This window comes from Aegilops tauschii, chromosome 6, assembly GCF_002575655.3.
Source record: "Aegilops tauschii subsp. strangulata cultivar AL8/78 chromosome 6, Aet v6.0, whole genome shotgun sequence".
NCBI lineage: Eukaryota > Viridiplantae > Streptophyta > Magnoliopsida > Poales > Poaceae > Aegilops > Aegilops tauschii.
In genome coordinates, this window is record NC_053040.3 from 467,610,857 (window position 1) to 467,632,720 (window position 21,864).

Below are 21,864 nucleotides of genomic sequence, written 5' to 3' on the forward strand. Positions count from 1 at the left end.
TTGTCATCTACCTCAGGGGCGAAGATGCTAGTGTCGGTGTAGTCGGCGATCGCCGAAGCCCGCCGGATGATAGCCGGCCGCGCTGGCTCCAGCTCCATATCGGCTTGCTGCCGCCAGGTAGCCAGCTGGTCCAAACTCAGGCCGGGGTACCAGGCCTTGACGAACTCCAGTGCCCGCCTGGCGCCGGACCGAGCTGCCGAGGCCTTCCAGGCTTCGAAGCGACCGACCGCCACCTCCAGCCAGTCGGCAGTCCGACTGGGGGTGCGGGGAACCACTACGCCGGGCCAGAGGGCGGCCAATACTTGCACCCCGGCACGCTGAAGCCGGCGGAGCAGTCGGTGAGCCGGCTAGATACGGGCCTGGATCGCCAAGAGCTGCTCCTCCAGTGAACGGCCAGCGCTTGGTGCAATCTCAAAGCCAGCCTGCCTTCGTGCTTGGCGGCGGGCCTCGATGATCTGGTTGGCGGCGGTAGAGTAGCCAGGGAAGTACTCTGTGCAAGAAAGAAAGAGAAAGAAGAAAAAACACCAAGTCAGAAAACGAGCCAAAAGCGGCAGACAGCAAGAAAGGACGAAGAAGTAGGCGGCTTACCGTCAACCAAATCTTCGATCTGACCATAGACAGTGATCAGAATCTGCCTTGCTTCAGCCCAGCCAGCCGCTTCTGTCTTGTACTCGGCCTGGAGGGCGGCTTCGCGGTCCTGCACCACCTTCAGAGCCGCCTTGTGGCCCTCCTCCTGGTCGGCCAACTTCTTGGCCAGGCGGTCGCGTTCCTGCACCAAGGCGGCAAGCTCGGCCTCCTTGACACGAAGGGCAGTCTGAGACTCTCCCAGTTGTGCCCTCAGACCGGCGTTGGCCGCTGCAAAGACGGCAGAAAAAGAAGAAACAATAAGAGGAAGTCGTCAAGGAAGATCCGACCCGATTGCTCAGCAGTTGGCCCGAATCTCGGGGACTACACCCAGTGGGTGCGCTGACGCTCCCCCACGTGAGATAAAGAACAAAGCACTTACCCCGGCTCTCAGTTAGGTCGGCGGTCTTCTGGGTCAGCTCCCGAGCCTGGGAGTTGAAGGCGGCCGCACGAAGATTGTGGTAGTCCTGCAAGATAGGCAGAAGATCGAAGTAAGAACAAGAATAGCAAAGCCAAATCCACTAAGAAGTTCCAAGCCGCCTGCTCAGCAGCCGACTCGGAACTCGGGGACTACACCCAGTGGGTGCGCTGACGCGCCCCCACGGAAGAAACCAAGATCAAGAAGAAGCAAGATAAGAAGCCTAACCCGGATGGCCGCCCGCGTCGCAAGGAATTCGTCGGTGTATTGCCTCGGCGCCGTAGCCTGGGCTTGGAGCCGGGTCCGGACGTTCTGCGCGGCCACGTTCATCACGGCCGTCCCTCCGCCCGGCGTCCACCCAGAGGTGGCGCTGGCCACCTCCAAATCCTGGGCTGACGAGCTGGAGCCCGCGGCCGGCTGCAGCTCCGACGCCGCCTTCTGTGGCTCCGACGCAGCCTTCCCCGCGCGCCGGCTCGGCGGCATCCGGACCGCCAGCTCAGTCCTCGCGGCCGCTCGCCCCCCGCCGACTGCGCAGGCGGCAGATCAGGCCGGCCGCCTTGAGCCGCCCCAGTCGGCGGAGTCGACACCGGCGCCCTCTCCAGGATGACGATGTCGTCATCCCTCTCCAGCCCCGGCTGGTCGCCGCCGGCCTCTTCTGGCGGGGGCTCCCGGGCCCCGGGCGCTGCGACGCGCAGTGGGGTGACCAACAGGGCCCCCTCCGCCGTCGCCGCAGCTGCAGCCTCCGCATGGGCCTTGGCTGCGGCGTCGGCGCGCGCCTTCGCCGCCTCCTCCTCCTGCGCCGCCTGGGTGGCGGCCGCCTCCCGCGCCTCCCGCTCCTCCCGCGCCTCCCGCGCGTTCCGTTTCGTCGCCGCCTGAAGGTCGGCACGGGGGTCCACACGGCGAGTGGTGCTCCCAGATCCCCTCGGCGACTCAACGACGGAGGCGGCAGCCGCCCGCTCGAGCGACAATGGAGCTCTGATTGTTTGGAGAAAAAGACAAGGATTCAGGAACCACCAGAGCAAAGAAAGAAAAAAGAGTACATGAAGGAGTTTGAACTTACGCCGACACCGTCTGCGGTTGCTTCACCGTCTTGCGGAAGCGAGCCGCCTTCGCGGCCGCCTCCTCCCGCCTGGTCGCCGCCGCCCCACCCCTGGGCTTCTTCGTCCGACTGCCGAACAAACCCTGTGCGGCGCGACGCTTTTGCCCGCCGCCCCGAGCAGGCGGCGCAGCGGAGGAACCCGCGCCGCGGCCAGATGCCGGCTGACGGCGCGGGACGACTTCGGCCTCGTCGTCGTCCGGCCAGTCGTCGAAGGTGACTCCATGCCCGGAGCCGCCTTCTTCGCCGCCGACATGGCCACCACCCGGCTCGGTGTTGTCGTCCATAGCGGCCGCCCCCAAGTCGGGGTCCTCCAGGTCGTGCTGCGTCCGGTCGGGGACGAATCGGCGCTCCGCGTCCGACCCACCAGCAGGCCGAAGAAGAGGGCTCTGTCGAAGACAAGCCGACTAGTCAGAGTCGGCCAAAGGAACTCGGCGACAAAGCTGGGAGAAAAAGAAGAGACAAGGAGAACATACCGTAGGCGGCGGATTGGCTCGGCAATATGGCTCCTTGCCGAACTGCCACTCTTCGGAGAGTTTGCAGTTCGCAAGGTAGTTCACAATATAGGCCACCTCGTCGTGCGGCATGTCCTTGGTACACATCCGGCTCGGATCGAGCTGGCCACTCATCTGACAGATCAGATGAGGGCGGCTCTGGAGCGGGAGTACCCGGCGCGTGACAAAGGCGGCCAGCAGGTCGGACCCCGACAAGCCCTCCGACTGGGTCATCGCTCGCACTCGGGCGACGGCTGCAGTTCCAGCCGGCGTCAGCGTCACGGCCCGGAAGGACCACTGGGGCCGCTGCCCGCCGGTGGGCCGGCTACGTAAGCCGGCAGGTTGACGTAGTCGCCCTGCGGGGCGACGTTCCTGACATAGAAGTATGACTTTTGCCATAACTTCACCGACTGGATCAGCGTGATGACGGGGAAGGGGTTGTCAGCAGCTACCCTCCGCATCGCGATGAAGGCGCCAGTCTGAGCCGGCACGCCCTGCATGCGCGTGCCCAGCTTGGACTGGAAGAATTCCCCCCAGAGCTCGAGGGTAGGGAGGACGCCGAGGTAGCCTTCGCACAGGGTGACGAAGGCAGACAGCAGCACCACCGCGTTCGGGGTGAGGTGGTGCGGCTGGAGCTGGTAGAACTCGAGCCAAGAGCAGAAGAAGGCGCTCACGGGCAGGCCGATGCCGCGCAAGAAATGCGAGCGGAAGCCCACCCGCTCGCCCTCCCGCGGCTCCGGCGTAATCTCCTTCGCCGGCGCGAGACGGACCTCCACCTTGTCCGCGCCGGGCAGCCGCCGCGTCTTGCGGAGGAATTCGACGTGATCCTCGTGGACGTTGGAGCCGTCCCAATCCCTGCCATACTGCTCCGCGGCGGGAGGCATGGCGAAAACGAGCGCAGGCGGCGGAGGAACGAGTAGTGGAAGAGCACGGCGGCGAGGCGCTGTTGCAAGAAACGGCAGGAGGATGAAGATGGTGGAAGGAGGAGGAGCGTGCGAGAGCCAGCCGCTCTCCCTCTCCCCCTACTTATAGCTTCGCGAGGTGAAGCCGGGGAGGCCGGACGTGGGGTGAGACGTGGGATTAACTGCACCCACTCCCCCACGCCTCGCGATTATTACGCCCTAAAGGCGTGCCGAAATCGCCGCAGGGAGACGTGCGGGCGGTTTCGGGCTACAGAGGATCCACGCCTGGGCCCGGGCGTGGGCGTGGCGGGCCCCCGCCCTGCGGCAACGTCCCGTCGCGCGCGTGGGCTGGCAGGCTTTTTAGCCAAGAGAGGCCACGTGGTTCGCAGGCGGCAAGTGGCCGGCCCGCGGCCCGGTGCACGTGCTGGCGAGCTCCCGCCCTCCAACTCCGAAATTTTCGGCCAAGACGGCGCGCCTAACCAAAGCCGACCCCCAGCCGCCGGCTTGTCAAGATAGGAAGCTGATCGAGCTTCTCAACTCCTACCCAACCTCGAAGCCCATTCAGCTTCGGGGACTACTGTCGGAGTAAATGGCCACGGGTAGCCTAACCGACTGCCCCTGGCTCTTCCAAAAAATTATCAGGCCTTTGGGCCTTCAAGCATTTCAAGCATTGGGCCGCCTTCCCTAGCTGGCTACCTCTAAAGCCGACTCCCAGAAGGCGACCCAGCCTCAGCAACCTCCCCCCAGGATAACCACGGGGTGGCCGACTCCAGGAAGCCGGCCATAGAGGATGCCGACTTCCTAGAGCCGGCCACGAAGAACGCCGACTCCAAGAAGCCGGCCAAGACCGCAACCACCAAAACTACGCCCACATAACGGTGACAAGACGGGGTGTGGCCACAGTGCGGCCCATTACCCCCGAAGCCCGAGGCAGGCATGGCCACAGGACGCCGTACGGGACGGCCATCTCCCGTCCGGCTCGGCACTGTAGCCATGCTGGCCTCAACGTCACCCACGACAGACGCCAGTACGGCCCATGGGCTGCGGGCCCCTTTAGCCAGAGAGAGGCGCGAAGGCGGCCTGGCCTCCCCCAATCGGCCAGGGGCGTAGCCGGCTCCCAGAAGCCGGCTACCCCCTCCCTCGTTAAGGAGACAAGACGAGGTAAGGCTACAGTGAGAGCCCTCGAGGCGGCACACTGTAGCCACGCTTACCTCGACGAAGCCCTCGTCATCAGGGACGAGGCTATAGTAAGCAGCCGCCGACAAGACCCTAGGCGGTGGGGCCGGCCTGTCGACCAAGAGGCCGGCAGCCGGCGAGACCCACTAGTCGGCGGGCCCCAACGGCCGGCGGAGAAGCCGGCGAGCTTAGACACTGACGGCTGGGACCAGCGCCCAGCCGGATTACAATTGTACCCCCGGGGGGTAGGCCTATATAAACCCCTCGGGGCACCCATGCAAAGGGTTGGCTTCTTAGCATTATACACACACCATAGAGAGAGGGAAGCAGGAGCTAGCCTTGCTCTTCTTCTCCCTTGAACCCAAACAGCTCTAGGAGCATTTGTAGCTACCCTTTCTGATCTAGTGATCATGCGGAGACCCCGCAGAGCAGGACTAGGGGTGTTATCTCCTCGGAGAGCCCCGAACCTGGGTAAGATCCGCCGGCGTGCATGTCTTCACCTCATCCCGTTTCCAGGCACCGGCGACGTCTTACTGGCACCCACTATGATAAGCCATCCGTTGGCATATGTCGCACCTACCACCTGACAGTCGGTCGTCGCCCGGCTCCGGCGAGCTCCTGCCTAGGTCGTCGCACCTCCATTCCTTTGTCACTTGTCGCTTCTTCTCTCCTCACCTCCTTGTCTCATTTCTGCCCGAGAAGTCGCGCTCCGGCCTTCCTCGCCGTCACCGGCGACACCCCCGCGCCGCCCACCTCCGGATCCGCCTCCCCAGCCCCTGACGCGCACGGATCCGGCCCCTCCAAGCTCCAGCCGCCGCCGCCCTGGGCACTTCCTCGTCCCTTACCTCTGGCCGCCGCCTCCCCTCCTGTTTTTATATGTAGGCGTGGTAGGTTGATCTCGATGGACGTCAACTCGGTCCCGTCTCGTGTCCTTGATCAACTCCTTTTTCCTGTTCGTGGAGATCTTTTACGTACCAAAACGCTTCTTCCTGATTAATAACAGGAACAACGGAACAGTCGTGCGTGGAACAACGGAACAGTAGAGCGTGGCGGACCATATGATCACATGAATAGTATCACCTCGGATGTAGAAAATAATATAGGTGAAAAAAACTGAAAGCGTAAAATCACAGAAAGAAAGCGTATTGTGACGGTGAACCCACGGAGTCAATCCATACTTTATTATTAGGGAAAGACTAGCACAAATGCCCGTGCGTTGCAACGGAAGAAAAGTTGATGTGTATTCGATTATGTGCAAAACACATATGTTGTTCATGAAATTGTGCATGCAAAATATCTCTTGTTTTGCAATGGATACTATAAAAAAAGTTAAGAGTTTGTGTGGTACTCGATAGTTTACCTCGTGGTGCACAGTCCTCTTCTGCCTCCCTTATCTTTCCTTCGGTGTGAAACTGCTGGCATGCAATGTCGATCTTAAAAAAAAAAGAAAATGATACGATTTTGATATACATGTGACATTGTCTTATAAAGTTTTGACTAGATTATCAATCAAATATATGCCACTTCCATATATTGCACAAGCAATTGAGAAAAATTATATTACTGGGTTTGGATCAAAATCTACTACCTTTGCTTTCCAAAAAATAACTTCTTTGAAATGCATAATTACCACTCACATGATGCTCAATGTGAGCAAATCTTTTTATAAATATATGCAAAACTGAAGCACTAATGTTACTTATCAAGATGTACAATGCAATTTCAAAGCGGGAAATGAAATGTTTTTTTACGGAATGGGCGCTAGGGTTATGAACTTATAATCATGGAAACGACTCGGTCATCAGACTATAAGTTCATTCCATTCCGAACCAGACCGTGCATATTCTTATTATGAGAAGGGGTCATTTGAGCCTATGAAAATACGATACTATGTTTACATAGAAGTCCCTACGTCGTTACATTCTATTTAGGATTAGCAATAGGTGTAATGAGACCTGCTTTTGACATTGGGTACCATATATGCACCTCTTTGGGCTTCTATTGAACCGAGAAATTGGAAACAGTTTTTTGGTTGTTATGAAACCGGGTTCCTTCTATGTCTTGCATATTCCATAACAGTGGTCCAGCTATCTGTGTATTCATTTCTTAGTGAACAAATGGAACTGATATAACACCATCCTTTTTAGGCCTTGATTACCCGCGTGCACATTATTGGCAGAAGTGTTCTAGCAAAAGACCCCGTTTATTGCAACGGTATAAAATAAATTTCAGAGTTCGCGTGATATTGGAAAGTACTAAGCTATATCTTTCTATCCGTTAGATTCCTCCTCGTCTTATCATGAATTCATTTTCATACTTGCCCACTTCAAAGATAAGATGACCGGTTAGACAATAAAGTGTTTACATTGTTTGGTGCTCTTTTGTTCATACGTTGTCGTTAGCAATAGGAGCACACCGACCGCGCCAACGCAACCAATTTCCTTGACACCATGGTCAGGGCTCATAGAGGACCAGGATTGAGGCACCCAGAAGAAATATCGTTTCTAATCAACCCCAAGAAATATTTCTTTAAGAACCATGATCAGCTAGTCCACAATAGAGCCCCAAATATTATTTTTCCTTTAATAAATATATCTTTCTAATATTTCCGTCACATGCATTTTAATTACTGTAAATACAAATGCATTCATGAACATTAAACCATGGTCCTACAGTGTTAAAAAAACCATGGTCCTACAAACAAATAGCAGCCAAGTAGTACTCGATCCATTAAAAAAAAGAAATTGTAGAGCGACAACAGCAGCTTCTAATCGGTGCGGCCATCAAGTTCGATTAAACAAAGCAGCATCTAGCCCAGCTCTCGGCCTTATCTCCTCGCTCCAGAAATCTCGCCATCGCTCGGCCACCTCGGCCTCCCCTCCCTTGCTTGTCGTCGCCCAACGGGGGACCGGCGAGGTGAGCGCGCCTCTCTCCCACTCCCTTTGATCTTCTCTCTCTCCCGCCCTGTTTCTGCCTCCTCATGTGTGCAAAGTCCCTCCTTCCTTCTAATTTCATGGGAGTTTGTTGATTCCTTTTTAACTTTCCTGATTTCCGATGCCGCTTCTTCAGGGCCATTTGTTGATTCCTTTTTCCCTTCCTTTGTTCCCTTCCCGATTTCAGGGCGGCTTGTTGATTATCTAGGTCGTAGGTATATAAACGGGCGAGATTAGATGTAAGGGAGCAATGTGGGATTATTTTGACTGTAGAAAGGACCCTTTTTGTGGGCTAGCACAAATTGATGACGGCATAAATGACGGGCCGGGAAGTTGCACAGGGATGGGCCAGGCCAAAGCAGCCCTAATGCAGCGAGCGTCGACGTGCTACATAGGGAGGCAAAAACGAACCGTTCTTTTAGTACCACATCGAGCGTAACGTACGGGATGAACCATATGGACGGACATTTGACGGTGAGACCAAAAACGGACGAAATATGGTGGTAAGAAGCAATAGCCCTTTTATTAGTAGGTATAGATATAGATATAGATATAGATAGATTACTCAAGCTTAATTTCCCAAATCTAGTTTAATAGTGCCAACAATAGTTACAAAGGCATGCATTGTTTTCCACTATAGAGATAGCTATAGAGTATCTACTTCTAGTGTGGATTTTCTAACTTGTTGTATTTTTTACATGATCTTCCTTGGTCTTTGTACCCAAAATATCACTATGTTTCTGGGAAAAAGAAATCAAAAACTCAAATGTGTAGTTATGTTTTTTTTTCATGTAGAGCATACATGTTTTGATTGTTTGAACCAATTTTTTAAAAGATGTTTTGATTGTTTGCACCTAATTTTATTTTTAGAAAAGAGAAAATATACTCAAATTGTTGCTCCAAACAACAATTTTGTGAGTGCCCGTGAGTTTTATACAATTTTATGTGGGTGTTCGGCTCGGCTCGCATCCCTATCGGCATATGTTCATGTTCTTGCAAATACTTGTAGCCCGTGGCAATTGCTGACGCGGATGGTGGTATGTGTGCATGCTGTGGTGGTCTTGGCTCCCACTCGCCGCCAACCACGCTTCTCAATAGAATTGTCCTGGAGTATTCCAATTCCTGTCCTCTTGAAGCTAGCGTTTATCAGGTGTCATTGGAGGAACATTCTGAGAAGCATGGCGTGCTTCCTCGTCGCATCACTCGTTGGCCGAGTCCACACATGGTTATTCCTCTTTTTATATTTTGCTAGCAACTTACACGGTGCGTTCTTCTAATTGAAATCAATCGATGTGCTTGCGGGAACTACGGGAGTATTTTTTCCGTGATGAAAATAAATTCGTGAGTTTTTCCTTGTATACACGACTTGCCCATCTACTATTTCTCTGTGTATATTCGTCATTTTACCAAACTTGCCCATCTTCTATAGATTCCTTTTCAGACTTGGAATGAACCGCGCGTTCAGCTAGCTCTGAGGCATAGTGATCCGTGTACATTTGTTTTGAATAAAATTCAAATTCTTCCATGACCAAATCCTATACGGTCCTGGATAAGCACATTTAAATTGATCCAGGGGAAATATCCTGACTTCAAAACTCGACGGGAATTTTCCTCACTTGTTTTAGTTCTCTGTTTATTTCTAAATTAAAAAGTCATAAAAAATAGTAGCAGAGAGGGGGGGGGGGGGGGGGGGGGGGGGGGAGCAGCGCAACACCCAGTTGCCTAGGCGGCCTAGAAAAGGGCCCATCACCTGTTTACCCTAAGCAGACCGATCCCAAATTCATCTCCTCTCTTGATCCCTTGTGCGCCGCCACATAGGCACGCTGCCTTCCCACGCCCCGATCTCCTCGCCCCCTGCTCCCCGCGCCTTTGGCAAGGAGTTGCCGCCGGCGTGCTCCTCCTCCGCGCCTTCCCTTCCTTTTCTTCCCTCCTCTGACCTCGGCGGCGACCAGCGCCGTCCAAGTTTGCCCGCCGCCGGCCGCCGGCCCACACAGTCGACTGTCGCTTCTGCTCCGGCCATGACATCGTCTGTGTCGACCCAGTGCTGTTGGGCTCCTTTTCCTCTCCGTTCCTCTCTGCCACGCCGCGGAGGAAGCTGGTGCAGTTTGGTCCCCTCGCTCGGCTCGTCCGCCTCCCCCGCAAGATCCCTCTGTTCTCTGTTCTTTTCTTCGTTAATTCCTTCGATTCTTGAGGCAGCATCTCCCGCTCGATTAATTCCTTCTTTGACCAACTCCTTCGACGCTGCTTGTTGTCGTCAACTCACAAACACATTTAAACTGATCGGACTCTCGACTTGTAAACGGTGTGGGACTATCTATTAGTCACAATTTGTTTTCGAAAAGTGTAACGGTCCAACGTGTGGGCGTTAGCCAACTCACCCACAGGCCTTCATCATCGTTCAGTAACTTTTGCACGAATCTTGACACAAATTAGTTGATTTTGTATGCCACGTAGCACAACTCGCGTATGTGGTGTGAGAGGTCGTTCACACATCCGTTTTACCACACGGAGGGGCCGGTGTGTGAGCGTTTAGCAGTTCGCCCACACACCAGTTTTCAGTCACGCATAAGGGCTGGTGTGTGGGCGTTTGCCATCTCGCCCACACGCCCGCCTCCTCTCCCACACCCAAGCTGCCAGTCGCCATGCGTTTTGCAGTGTACATGACAACTGCCCTAGTTGGATTGCAAGCAGATGACAACTCTTTTTTTTTATCCGAACATGTCAGTTGCCATATGTTTTGCATGGTACATGGCAAACTGCCCTAGCGTGCATGTAAGCAGATGGCAACTCTTTCTTTTTAAATGGCAACTGCCCTAGCGTGCTTGTGAGCACATGGCAACTCTCTCTTTTACCCTAACATGTTTTTTGCCATGCCTTTTTTTTAGCGCTACATGGCAACTGCCTAGTGTTAGTAGGTGGCAACTCTTAAAGTTTTGAAATCATGGCAACTGCAGTAGACCAGACCACACATGGCAACAACTGTAGTTGTCCAAAAAATGGCAATCTGGAACTTTGACCTGAGATGGCAACTACAGTTGAGCAAACATGGCAACTGTAGTTGTCCGACATGGCAACCGTAGTTCAGCGACATGGCAACTGCACTTAGACAAACATGGACGAGGGTCCGACCCATGGCAACTGCGGGGCGCGCGGTAAAGTGTCACGTGGGGCGTGCGGGACCACGAGGTACGAGGCCTGACGTACCGGGCATGTGGGTATTTCGCCCACACGCACGCGTATAAGAGGGACCGGGAGGAAAAAAGGCGTGTGGGTGCTAGTTGTTTTGCCCACACACAGACGTGTGGGCTGGTCCTCTTAGACACCGCACAGTACGTGTGTGCAGATTTCTTAACGCCCACATGTGTAACAGTTATCGGCGTCCTTTGTTTTTAGAAAAACACTGGCTAAAACATCTGACGTAGACGGGCTGAGGCCCAAGTGGCAACACATCAGCCACATGAAACAATCGCAAGGCAAGGCGAGGCCCCAAGTAAAAGCGCGACGTGGTTTCTGAATTAGTACCATCAATTAGTACCACCTCGCGTATATATTTTAAATTCAAACTGAAAGCGTAAAATCACAGAAAGAAAGCGTATTGTGACGGTAAACCCATAAAGTCAATTCATGCTTTATTATTACTAGCAAACATGCCCATGCGTTGCAACTGGAAAATAAAACGCCTGCTTCTAACATAATAAGCACGACTCAAAACCCCTTCATAGATCCACGTTATCTATTTTAACATAACGCCTCATCCATGTTATTGCTTATTCTCATTCACGCCTTCATCAACCATGATCGTGGTGTCCATCTGATCGCATTGCGTCCGAACGTGACCAATCCCAAGCTGATGATCTCGGCCACTGCCTAAACCCTAAACCCACTCACACCTTTTTTTGCGAATAAAACTCACTTACACTTGCGACTGAACCACACCATCACAAGTGAATTTCTAATTGTTTTAAAACTAATCTCGGCGAGTTGGACGTGACATCCGCCCGCTACAACCTACACCTAGTCCACACACTATTCCTTTAAATTGTATATTAGTTTTTCAAAATGCAACAATATTCTTTTTAGAATATATTAACACTTTTTAAAGCACATGAACTTTTTAAAAGAGAATGGATATTTTTTAATTATGAATTTTTTAAGCCTGTGAACACTTTTTAGAATTACATGAACTTTTTATTTTAGAAAAGGGTGAATAATTTTCAAATTATATGAATATTAGTTTAAGACGTGAAAACTTTTTTTAAAACTTCACAAAATAAATTAAAATGCATGAACGATTTCTAAAAATTACACATCATTTTTCAAAAGGCAAAACATTTTAAATAACACATAACACAAAAAGGTATGAAAATATTAATTCTAATCGTATATTCCATCCTAGCAAGAATGTTTGGCTTAATTTCTTTCCTTCCCGACATAAGAGTTTTATTCTGTTTCTTAATTCCTTTCCTTCCTTAGTTAGGCAGGCCTGATATTATTCCTCTTAATTTCATTCCTTTCTTAGGCACACGCCAGATTATTTTTCTGTTAATTGCTTTCCTTTCAGATTTTTTATTTTCCTTAATTGCTCCTTTCTTTCCTTTGGGCCATAGATTTTTCTCTCTTCTCATATTTCTTTCCTAGGCACATCTTTTTCTTCCTTAGGCAGACACGAGAACTTTTATTTCCCTTATTCCTCACACACAGACGTGTGGGCTGGTCCTCTTAGACACCGCACAGTACGTGTGGGCAGATTTCTTAACGCCCACATGTGTAACAGTTATCGGCGTCCTTTGTTTTTAGAAAAACACTGGCTAAAACATCTGACGTAGACGGGCTGAGGCCCAAGTGGCAACACATCAGCCACATGAAACAATCGCAAGGCAAGGCGAGGCCCCAAGTAAAAGCGCGACGTGGTTTCTGAATTAGTACCATCAATTAGTACCACCCCGCGTATATATTTTAAATTCAAACTGAAAGCGTAAAATCACAGAAAGAAAGCGTATTGTGACGGTAAACCCATGAAGTCAATTCATGCTTTATTATTACTAGCAAACATGCCCATGTGTTGCAACTGGAAAATAAAACGCCTGCTTCTAACATAATAAGCACGACTCAAAACCCCTTCATAGATCCACGTTATCTATTTTAACATAACGCCTCATCCATGTTATTGCTTATTCTCATTCACGCCTTCATCAACCATGATCGTGGTGTCCATCTGATCGCATTGCGTCCGAACGTGACCAATCCCAAGCTGATGATCTCGGCCACTGCCTAAACCCTAAACCCACTCACACCTTTTTTTGCGAATAAAACTCACTTACACTTGCGACTGAACCACACCATCACAAGTGAATTTCTAATTGTTTTAAAACTAATCTCGGCGAGTTGGACGTGACATCCGCCCGCTACAACCTACACCTAGTCCACACACTATTCCTTTAAATTGTATATTAGTTTTTCAAAATGCAACAATATTCTTTTTAGAATATATTAACACTTTTTAAATCACATGAACTTTTTAAAAGAGAATGGATATTTTTTAATTATGAATTTTTTAAGCCTGTGAACACTTTTTAGAATTACATGAACTTTTTATTTTAGAAAAGGGTGAATAATTTTCAAATTATATGAATATTAGTTTAAGACGTGAAAACTTTTTTTAAAACTTCACAAAATAAATTAAAATGCATGAACGATTTCTAAAAATTACACATCATTTTTCAAAAGGCAAAACATTTTAAATAACACATAACACAAAAAGGTATGAAAATATTAATTCTAATCGTATATTCCATCCTAGCAAGAATGTTTGGCTTAATTTCTTTCCTTCCCGACATAAGAGTTTTATTCTGTTTCTTAATTCCTTTCCTGCCTTAGTTAGGCAGGCCTGATATTATTCCTCTTAATTTCATTCCTTTCTTAGGCACACGCCAGATTATTTTTCTGTTAATTGCTTTCCTTTCAGATTTTTTATTTTCCTTAATTGCTCCTTTCCTTCCTTTGGGCCGCTAGATTTTTCTCTCTTCTCATATTTCTTTCCTAGGCACATCTTTTTCTTCCTTAGGCAGACACGAGAACTTTTATTTCCCTTATTCCTTCGGGCCACCAGATTTTTCCTTCTTCTCATATTTGAGCACAATCGGGACCTATGCTTTGATTCTTGAGGAGGCTTACTAATTTCAATTCATAGATGAATATAAATTGGTGGGGTTAGTTGCAAGAAAGAGAGGTGGGACTAATTAATATATGGATGAATCCTATCTTATACACACAATCATTAGGTGGCTTGGTTGACCATAAGCTTTGAAATTTGATGTTGGTCGAGAGTTCGATCCTTTATGGCAGCGTATTTTTTTTGTCTCTCGGGTCGCATGTATTTCCTGAGCTGCCACGGCAGCCGGCCCATATAACAGCGGGTTGAGGCCCAGGTGTGCTCGTGAATCGTTACGTACGGAACCGGACGAAAATTATGGGAGCAAGGTGAACGGATAAAAAATTAGTACCACCTTGAATATGTTTTAAATTCAAACTGAAAGCGTAAAATCATGGCAAAAAGCGTGTTGTGACGGTGAATCCGACAAAGTCAATCCGTGCTTTATTATTATTATATATTATATATTAATATATATATATTATATTATATATATATAATAGCACACATGCCCGTGCGTTGCAACGGGGTAATATATATGGTAGGCCCCTAGCTAAATTAGCATGTCTTAAGACTTCCATATCTTCACCGCTTATTTTTTTTTGCCCTCATCGATGGAGGCCATGGTGTCCACCTGATGACAAACATGTCCGAAAGTGGTCAATTCTATGATAAAACACACGACACACCTGTCATTAAACTTCACCAACGCACGACACATCTGTCATTAAACCTCACCAACGCAAGAGAATGTTTAAAGTTTAAAAACTATAGTTGCCAAGTTCGACGTGATGGCCACCCTCCGTGAGCTACTCCTCACACCTGGTCTATGCACCATTATCCTCTACAGTTTGGAGCAAGAGTTGCGCATCTAGACAACACATGGACCTTGCAGTTAAGAAGTGAGTTCTAGGCCACAATAGCGCTACCTTCGGCAGACCAGTTTAGAACTGCCAAACTAATCCCATTTGTGCATCATATAGCCAGAGAATGGGGGGTTTAAATTATATGCGTCATTGTGTCAGCCATGTCCGCCTTTCTAAACTAAATATTATGTCTGGAATATAAAAAATCTGAAATATTTGTGCATTAGTAATTGCAAGAAGTAGAAATTCACGTCTATAAGAAGCAGTAGCGCACACAACCAAAAATTACCTCACCACAAATAACCTAGATTCTGACCTTAGGTGGTTGGATCCGGTGACGGTGGCTATTGAGCGTCGCTCCCTTTCTGAAGGCGTTGCTGTTGAAAAATCTCGTCGTTCATTTGGTGTAATAAGATGGTTGGTGCGGATATGGTCATTGATGTAGTTTGCCGATTATGGATTTGATCGATTCAGGTTTTTTTTCTCACCTATGCATAGCTTTGGTCTTGTATGACTTTGCTATTTGTTGGTATGTTCTTGTGTGCGTGTGTTGGTGTTGGCTGTGTGCATCCTACCTATGCAGAGGCCGGGTGTGCTCATTATGTTTGTATCTTCTTGATGCTCTATTTTGAGCCAATAAAATTCACCCTTTGTCGAAAAACAAATAGCTACAATTTTAGTGTGTAAGCAGCAGCACATCCAATTTCCACGCATGCACACGCACAAAGATCAAGTGCCACACCGCCTTGATGCCACAAGACCTGAAGGAAAAAATAGAGTGGTTGAAAATATGGGCTCTCTTTCGCAAAAAAACGAGCTCTCATCGTCTTGTGTGCACGCCGACGACTTTGGGCAAGAAGACACCATGCATCCACAAGCCTAGATCTAGGCAGTTGGAAGACTTTTTACACGAGCCATATACCAGATTCTTATCTCTTCTTGAAAAGCTTTGTCTATGGCCACCATATGCAGCCATGGATTGGTGCAACCGTGAGAGGGAAAAGGTTGACCAACACCTCGGAACTATTATGAGTACGATGTGCAGATGCGGTGGCCAGTAGGGATGCATCCAAGCACCTTCAATCTGCCCTCACACCGCCACCTCTGAGTGCAAGATCTCGGCATGTTAATCCGTAGCGTCAGGGGAGGACAATTTCTAGGACGTTGTGATGTCTCTGCAACCAAGGATCTCATCTTCCTCCTTTTGATCCCCTCTGCCTTGCTGCCTTCGCTGTTGCCACCAAACGCGCGACGGCCGGAGTGCCGGACGTAGTCCCTGCATGTGAGCTCATTGCCATCCTACGATGCCACCTGGCTGGGAAGATCAGGCCATCCAGTCGTGGCTGCGCATGGCGCCCAGCGCCTCTACAACATCCTTTTTTAACACGGCCATAACAGCGGCCGGCGGCGATCACGATGGACCAGGTCCATGCCGGCAAGACCAACGACGGTTCGGCTGTCGGTGAGGCGGAGGGAGAGCATCAGGCATGTGGATGGCATCGGCGAGTTCCTGCCGTGATGGTGGCCCGGCTGTCGGCGAGGGCGATGGAGAGAATCAAGCTCTTGGACTTGCGGTGGTTTGGCGGCGGCATCGTCGAGTTCGTGCGATATATGAGGAGGAAATCGAGGGGATTCTCTATGCGCCTGTTCTCTTTGTATTAGGGATTAGTAACGTAGTTATTTATAAGTTTGGGAGTTTCCCAGTTCGTTCTTCAACGGGAGTTATCTCTGGAGTCTGAAACCTACACGTAATGTAGGACAAGGTGTCGGCTTAAAGTAACATCTAAAAAGGGACCGTAGATTTAATTAATACCACCTTGAATTTTGGAAAAAATATGGACGTGTCGGAAAAAAACTGAAAACGTAAATTCACGAGAAGAAGCGTATTGTGACGGTGAACCCGACAAAGTCAATCCGTGCTTTATTATTATTAAAAAAAAATTAGGGAAAGATTATTATTATTATATTATATTATTATTATTATTATAGGGAGAGATATATATATATATTAAGGAAAGAATTAGGGAGAGATATAGCGAGGTGGTACCAAAACCGTTTCGTTCGCCGTCCCTACAAAACGTTTCGCCCGTACGACGCTCGGTTGGGCTTAGTCTAACGAGATAGGCAAGTGGGCTTTTTTATTGGAAGATTTCTTATATGGGTTGCTACGTGACTTGGCTCGTCCGAATCAGGTGTACGCGAGGGCGAGGTAAACAACCAAACCAACCCTCTGCCTCCTCCCCTGCTCTCGCCGTCGCCCGCAGAACCCCACCCAAGCCCTCGCTCGCTCGCCGGGATCCAAAGCGGCCGCGGCGGCCGGGAGCAGACGCGCGCGGGAGGAGTAGTTCGGGTCCGCGCCGCCGCCCTTTGCCTCGGCCACCACCGCCGTCCGCGCCGCCGCCCTTTGCCGTCGCCACCACCGCCGTCCCCGCCGCGGCCACCACCACCGTCCAAACTGCTCTCGGCCGTTGCCGGGGATCCCGGACGCGCAGCAAATCCGTCGCAAAGGATCTCAAGGCCTGCCGCCCTGCCCGGCGCACCGATCCAGAGGCACATGTTCTCCACAGATCCATTGGATCCCTTGCCGCCTCTCCTCCTCCTTTTTCATCGCGGCTTGCCCTGGATGCTAGATTCTGCAATTCCTCACCTGCAGTATGGAAGTGCATCTTCACCTGGGGCGCTAGCTGCTGATGGCCACAGATAACAGCGACGTGTACGAGGTGAGAGTATTTTCTTCACTAGACAGCAATCTACTTTGATTCTTTACCATCAAGCATCTCTTCATAATCAATTCTGCTCAATTTTGACAATCACACGACAACCCCTAGCAAGCCTTTTGTAGAAACATCAAGTACTGTTTAAGATATGTTGTCCACGGGAAACTAATTAATGTATTTGGTCGATGTACAGGGCTACGTAGTGGTTGCAATCTTGTATTGGCAAGTGAACAATTTAGTGTTCATTGGCAACAAAAAGAAGTGAATAATATCATGCCATAATTTTGTGTTGCTTCCCAGGCCTGGGTAGATGATGTATTGTACTTCCTCTGTTCCTAAATATAAGTCTTTTTAGAGATTTCGAATGGACTACCATGTACGGATGTATATAGACATTTTAGAGCATAGATTCATTCATTTTGCTCCGTATGTAGTCACTTGTTGAAATCTCTAGAAAGACCTATATTTAGGAACAGAGGGACTACTTCTGCATGGAAATCTACAAATTGATTATCTGCATACTATTTGATTGTACTTCTCCAAGATCTCAGCATATACCATCTTAGTAACTTCTGAAACTTCCTGGTGGGACATAAGTTCAGGAGTATAATTTATCATTGTACAAGCGCGTACTGAACCTTAATAACAATGGGATTCTGTTATTTCTTTTTCAATTTACTTGCACTCGTAAAAAATATGGTGTATAGAGCAGCACTGTTCGGTCTGCGCGGTCATATTATTCTGAGTTTCAAGGAACAAAAATGATGTATATTTGGAGACGTAGGGGTTGAGGAACCTAATGTTCTTGAAAATTTTAAATATTGAAATGGTTGTTTTGATGCAGCGGAAGGCTTTTTCCTAAAGGGATTGAGATTACCAGGATTCAGATTGGATCCCTGCTGTGTCAGTGCAGGAGAACTGCTCGAACACGTAGGCATGACATGACCGATGCTGATTACGCCCGAACTGCCCTCCTTTGACATAAAAGATTCCCGAGCCCCTCGACTGAAATCCCGACTAAACTGCAAGTTTCCCTTCTTGAAATTACTGCGTCTGAAGCTTCCAATCTCGCCAACTTCGCCGGAGAACCGTGCGCCCGTGCTCGAGCAGAGGTACCAATTTTCAGTACTGTTTTTAGGGGCTTCTACGTGAATCCCATGCATGGCTTTGTGGCATGCAAGACTTTCCTGCTAGACAAGCAAGAAAACAGAGCCATCACGCTTGCCCTACTGTAGCAGCCTTCAAAGCACCACATAACGTGGGCTCTCTCAATGTCAGTTCATTAGCTGAGCTGATTTCACATGCTAACATCATGTAATCTTTTTTCTACATTGCACATTTATCAGTTGGATTACATCGTAGACTGCAGTTCAGATCATTATCATGTATGTTGCTCCTTTGAAAGTTAGACTTCATAAAGAAGCAATTTGATCCGACCACAATACCTCTGAATAGATGCCTCATAGATTTGTGGGTTCACCATCTTGGAAGGTGCAATTCTGGTGATGGTGTCATAATTGATAAATATGTACATTGCTTCATATGTTGGATAGTTTTGGCGGCCTTCTGTGTGAGGTAGACTTGACTGATGAGGGCTTGAAAAGGGGCCTTGGTTGTCTGTCAACTGAAAACTCTGTTTGTGCACAACCTATATCCTCTATGAGAAGGAACTGGATGGAGCAAGGTCTACATGCCTCAAATTGCTTAAAGATATGCTAAGCACACTTGATTTACCCAGTGGAGTAAACAAAAATTGGGTCCAGAACTACTGCATGCGTAATGCAACACTTCTGTACTACCTCAATGCGGGAGTGTGAATTGTTGATCCCACTAAGTCTGCATTTGTTAAAACATGGTGTTTTGGTAGGAGATGACTGTCAACTCATGCAATGGTTAGAGCAAAGTAAGGTATTGCCTCACCCTCTTTATACTGTCTGATTTCACTTACTCATTGGTGCATTTACTAAAAGATAAACCTCTGATACTAAAATGCTATTTTTTTTCTTGAGAAAAATTGTAATGGCCATATCTTTCCTTTATGTTCCATTGTTATTTATCTGTTTTTGATAATCTTAATTCTTACTTTTCATTGTTTATCTCTAGGTATGCAAAGAAGTTGGATTTGCGACAAGTTTATTTGGGAGATTGGTTATGCTCCAATTTAATATACATTTGCTGAACATACAGTATCACATGAATCCTTCTTCAGGTTATTTCCAAATGTCCAGTTTTATGAGAGGAAGATTAGCATGGCGGCCAAGTTGAAGGTGCACTTCCACGCCGGCGGCCCGAGCTCGACGGCAATCCGACGCAGGCAGCGTCCACCAACAGCTCCTCCTCCAAGGACGAGGTGGGCCACGCGCAAGAGACCTACGTGCAGATTTGCTGTTTCATGTCATTTATTTGCTTATTTCCTGTTTGGTCTTAATTCCAGTTTTTGTTTGTAATAGTTGTTCATGGGATGAAATTTCCAAATCACGTTGGTTTGTTTGCATACCCAAATTGTAATGATTATATTTTATTACTTTCCATCGTGGATAGAGATGTATTTGTCCTCATTTTGCTTTTGAACCATGGAATTTCTTACAAATACGTATATGGTGTTGCTTTCCCTTCTTTTACTCTTATATATATGGAGATTCGCGTGAAGAATTGGTGCTGTAGGTGCCATGGGCAGGGGCATAATTCCGCGAAATGCAATGTGGAGTTGTTTGTTGATCCCTCCTGGACTAGACCCATATAGTTAGTTTTCATTTGGCTTCGATCATATGGCATATGTCCTTGCATGTTATGTAACGATTAGTCACAAGTGGGGTATTATTTTGTTTATAGGAGCATCATTTAATGTAGAATCATGCTATTTGAGTGGTGTAAATAAATTGTTTTATAGCTTTGTAAGAACATATTAATTATCTTTTATGTTGCAATGTAGCCCATTGGATATTTTCAAGGGTGTATAATGTTTTCTTTCTTCTGTTGCAATGCACGGGCCCTTTTGCTAGTATATATATATATATATATGATCGGTTCTACAAGAAATTCTATATATATATATAATGTGTACAATAGTATCGTAAAATACCAGCAAACAAAAAATATTAAATGGAAAAAACAAAATTAAAGGAAAAATAAAAAATAAAACCAAAACCCCTTAAATATTTTAGTACCGGTTGGTGTTACTAACCGGTACTAAAGGGCTCCCCACTCTCGGCGCTGGCTCGTGCCACGTGGGTGCATTTTAGTGCCGGTTCGTGCCTAACCGGTACTAAAGGGGGGACCTTTAGTCCCCACTTTTTAGTGCCGGTTGCGGAACCGGCACTAAAGGCCCTTATGAACCGGTGATACATCTCGGTTTTGCACTAGTGTAACCTGCTACAATTACGACAGCAAGCTATATGTCCTTCAATACTATTGTCTAATGAGATGAAGACGTTAGTGTTCCTGCCAGCTGCAGGGCGAGGCTGGTCGTGGCATGGATGGAGTCGTTGCCATCGTCGTCCTGTGATGGCTCACTCGAAACATGACAACACTGCAGCAACTACTATGTCTATTCTCGATCTTGGATTCGTGGGATCCCAATGTAATCACTTGGGGTTTCAACGGCTTCTTTACTTGGATGGCAAGTCATAAGAGTCATTTGACTTGTCTGGCTACCGCACTTCTGCCCTGCGTGAGGGCGGTTATTTTCGGTACTTCTCCAATTGCTTAACTTGACATTCAAGCTAGTGATCCCTAATTCGAATACTTGAATTTCCCTTGTGTCTTCGATAAATCTTCAGCACTAAATCCATTAACTCCATTTAAGAATTGGAAATGCTTTAAATTGATGTGAATCATCTTTTACTTCACTACCAGATAGCACATATTTCACTCCGCGTAAATAAGAAACAATCATCTCCGTTAGCTTGAGAATCATGTTTGGATGGATAACGCCCCCTGATGAGGTTATCCCTCTACTTGTAAACGATGCTGCAATATTTTTGAATGAATAGAGGAGGAGAAGTTTATATGTATATAAAAAGAACATCAACAACCTCTTGTGGTGTTCCTCCTCATTTTTGCCGCCAACATCAACAATGACGATTAGCTCATGAGATGGCTACTAGAGTGCTGGAACCTTTTTGAGAAGGCAACACACTCGACATCAAGAGAGTGAGGGAGAGATCAAGGGCCCGAGGTAGGAAGGGGGAGAGATATATTGCCGGTGCACATTTGGGAGGACAACCTTGTTTTGAAATATAAATATAATTTGGTGGGAAGTCACGATTGTGTTTGTTCCCAATCTATGAGACACCATAACTTTCATGTCAAATGTGTTGTAGAAATATTCTTCAATAAATATGTTTTTGATCTTGGTATGTTTGTATGGTTGTAAATTTATCCTTTCACATGTTGGGAGAGGAAAGAAAGGAAGAAAAATAAAACTCTTTAACAGCAAAATAAAAATAAAAATCAATGCAGCCCGTTGCAATGCACGGGCACTTTAC

At 48.2% G+C, this 21,864-nt stretch overlaps 1 long non-coding RNA gene across 2 annotated transcripts; it reads left to right on the plus strand.

Moving 5' to 3' along the window:
• Positions 1 to 16,807: 16,807 nt before the first annotated feature.
• LOC120966639 (uncharacterized) lies at positions 16,808 to 19,906 on the plus strand. Of its 2 annotated transcripts, none has more exons than XR_005760805.3 (2): positions 16,808 to 17,380; positions 17,571 to 19,906. It is a non-coding gene; the product is annotated as an uncharacterized lncRNA (long non-coding RNA). The 2 variants fall into 2 exon arrangements; XR_005760804.3 differs by having other exon boundaries at positions 18,222 to 19,906.
• Positions 19,907 to 21,864: the final 1,958 nt, after the last annotated feature.